The sequence below is a fragment of the Nuphar pumila genome, chromosome 2 (genome assembly GCF_984573655.1).
Source record: "Nuphar pumila chromosome 2, dmNupPumi1.hap1.1, whole genome shotgun sequence".
Taxonomy (NCBI): Eukaryota; Viridiplantae; Streptophyta; class Magnoliopsida; order Nymphaeales; family Nymphaeaceae; genus Nuphar; species Nuphar pumila.
Genome location: NC_143250.1, coordinates 19564433 through 19567989, shown reverse-complemented (window position 1 = coordinate 19567989; position 3557 = coordinate 19564433).

The following is a 3557-nucleotide window of genomic DNA, read 5'->3' as shown; positions in this document are numbered from 1 at the left end:
GGGGATATAAGATTTGGTATTCAGGAATACATAGGAATAGGAATGGAGTTGGAATTGTTATTAGTCGTGAGTTTATAGATAATGTAGTTGAGGTCTGTAGGAAGGGGGATAGGATTATACTTATTAGATTAATAGTAGGTTCGGATATTATTAATTTTATTAGTGTTTATGCACCTCAAGTCGGTTTACACGATTCCATTAAGAGTCAATTTTGGGAAGATTTAGATGGAGTAGTACAAGAGATATCTCATAGAGAAAAGATTTTCATTGGCGGAGACCTTAATGGACATGTAGGCATTAGTATGGATGGATTTGAGAGTATCCATGGAGGCTATGGTATAGGAGAAAGAAACGAAAGTGGAGAAATGATTTTAGATTTTGGTTTGTCCTATGATTTGATCTTAGCCAACACGTGGTTTAGGAAGGGGGAGTCTCACCTAGTAACATTTAAAAGTGGGGTTAATAAGAGTCAGATAGATTTTTTCATACTCAGAAAGAGAGATAGGGGTTGTTGCATCGATTGTAAGGTTATACCGGGAGAAAGTGTAGCTACACAGCATAGAGTCCTAATTTTAGATCTTAAAATTAGAAAATGCCACAAAAGGGATAGACATAGGATATATCCTAGAATTAAGTGGTGGGCACTGAAAGGAGCTAAACAAGGAATGTTTGTAGAACAGGTAGCTAAGAAAGCTAATTGGTGTCTCGAGGAGGATGCAGAATCAAAGTGGAATAAGATAGCGGGTTGCATGCGAAAGGTGGCGAAGGAGGTTTTGGGTGAGTCTAAAGGCGGTGCACTGCTAGGTAAGGATACATCATGGTGGAACGAAGATGTCAAATTAGCTATTAAGGTTAAAAGAGAATGTTATAGAAATCTAAGTAATAGTCGTGATAATGAAAATTTGGAGAAGTATATGGTAGCAAAGAAGGAAGCTAAAAAAGTAGTTCGAAACGTGAGGGATAAGGTATATAAGGAGGTCTATGACAAGTTGGATACCAAGGAGGGCGAAAAGGATATTTATAGGCTTGCAAAGATGAGAGATATGAAATCGAGGGATTTGGGTATGGTTAGATGTATCAAAGATGAAACGCAAAGGGTTTTAGTTAAAGATGAGGAGATTAAGGAGAGATGGAAAGATTGTTTTGATAAGCTATTTAATGGAAGGAATGCCCAGGATCTTGGAGACTTCTCCATTCCTTTTCATGAGATAAATCGTGACTTCATGCGCAAGATTCAAAAGAAATAAATTACAGAGGCTTTGAAGAAAATGCAATCCAGAAAGGCAGTTGGCCCGGATGGTATACCTATCGAGGCTTGAAAATGCTTGAGTGAGAAAGGTTTAGTATGGTTGGCAAATCTTTTTAACAAGATTTGGCGGACAAATAAGATGCCTAATGAGTGAAGGAAGAGTACTTTGGTGCCTCTCTATAAGAATAAGGGTGATATACAAGATTGTACAAACTATTATGGTATAAAACTCATGAGTCATACTATGAAACTTTGGGAGAGGGTGATTGAGTATAGGTTGAGGAAGGTTGCCATGATATCGGAGAATCAATTTGGTTTTATGCCTGAAAGATCAATTATAGAAGATATACATCTTCTTAGACAACTTATTGGGAGATATAGAGAGGGGAACAAAGATTTACATATGGTTTTTATTGATTTGGAGAAGGCATACGATAGAGTACCTAGGGATGTTCTCTGGTGGACAATAATGAAGAAAGGTATCTCTCTCAAGTACATTAGTATAATTAAAGATATGTACGAAAGAGTTGTAACCAATGTCCGCACTTGTGGAGCAGGGGTGACAAAAAAAAATCCTATAGAGGTTGGGTTACATCAAGGATCTGCATTAAGCCCTTTCCTTTTTGCTATAGTGATAGATGAACTTACGAGATCAATTCAAGAAAATGTGCCATGGTGTATGTTGTTTGCTGATGATATTGTTTTGATTGATGAGTCTAGAACTGTGGTTAATGCTAAGTTAGAATTATGGAGACAGACTTTGGAAGCAAAAGATTTTACGTTGAGTAAGAGTAAGACAAAATATATGGAATGTCGGTTTAGTAAGCAATGAAGTAGTGATGAGAGTGTAGTGAAGCTTGGTGAGCAAGAAATAGCGGTGGATGACTGTTTCAAATATTTGGGATCTATCATTCAAAAGAATGGAGAAATTGATGGAGATGTAAATCATAGGATTAAGGTTGGGTGGATGAAATGGAAAAGTGCAACTGGAGTATTGTGTGATCGTAGAATGCCATTGCGGTTGAAGGGGAAGTTTTATAGGACGACAATTAGACCCGCTTTACTATATGGTACAGAATGTTGGGCTACCAAGAGACATCATTTTCAAAAAATGAGTGTAACTGAGATGTGTATGCTTCGATGGATGTGTGGAAAGACACTAAAAGATAAGATTCGGAACGAGGAAATACGTAAGAAGGTAGGCGTTGTATCCATTGAAAATAAGATGAGTGAGAATCATTTACGATGGTTTGGGCATATTCGGCGAAGGCCTAATGATGCTTCGGTTAGAAGGATGGAGAAATGGGAAAATATATTAGCTAAAAGAGGTCGGAGTAGGCCTAAGAAGACTTGGATGAAGATGATAATAAAGGATATGAATGCTTTGAACCTCATCGAGGACATGACATTTGATAGAAATGAGTGGAGGAGAAAGATTCATGTGGAGGACCCAAAATGATTTTCTTTTTGGTTCATATCGCCGACCCCAATTGTTGGGGATGAAGGTGTTGTTGTTGTTGTTTTTGTTGGCATGATGCATTGTAGTATATTTATTCTGAAAGCATGATTGATATTGTAAACATAAATTTTGCTTAATTTTGATATGTTATGTTGCATGATTTAGACACTATCTGAAAATGTGCCAATGCATATTTTTATGATTGAAATATATTTGTGTTTATGTGTTTTGGTGTTACCTACTAAGGTTGTACTTTAATGCCTCTATTTATAATATTTCAGGTAATGAGTTGGTTGGAGGGTGATGACAGGAAGCTCAGGGTGGTGTCAAGAGGTCATAGTTCTCTAGGCTGTTGAGAAAACTTAATATTTTATTATTTGGCTATTTTATTAAGTCTTGTAAACTCTGATAATGCTTGAAATTGGTATTTGATTCATTTTAATGAAAACTGTATTTTGATTTAGTTATTCTAGTCTTACAAGTGTGTGTTGTATCTATAACATGCCCAAGGCTTGAACCGTATTTAAAAAAAAGTTTTCACTGTATTCTTGAAAATCATGTAAAGGGATTTTAAAAAAAAAATAAATTTTGGTTTAAAAAATTGGGGCATTACAGATAATATCAGCGCACAAATCAGTTTGCGCGGAGAACAATTAATGCAACACAGGTGTGACATCAAACAGTCAGCACACATTCAAACTAAAAATGAAAACTTTGAATGTAAGATTGGTTCCTGTATGAAATAATCTATACATTATAACAAAGATGGACGAACAATTATTCATTCTCAAGCAAACATGCACATCAGAGAAATTGAACATAGGGATGAAAGTTCAACATCAACAATCT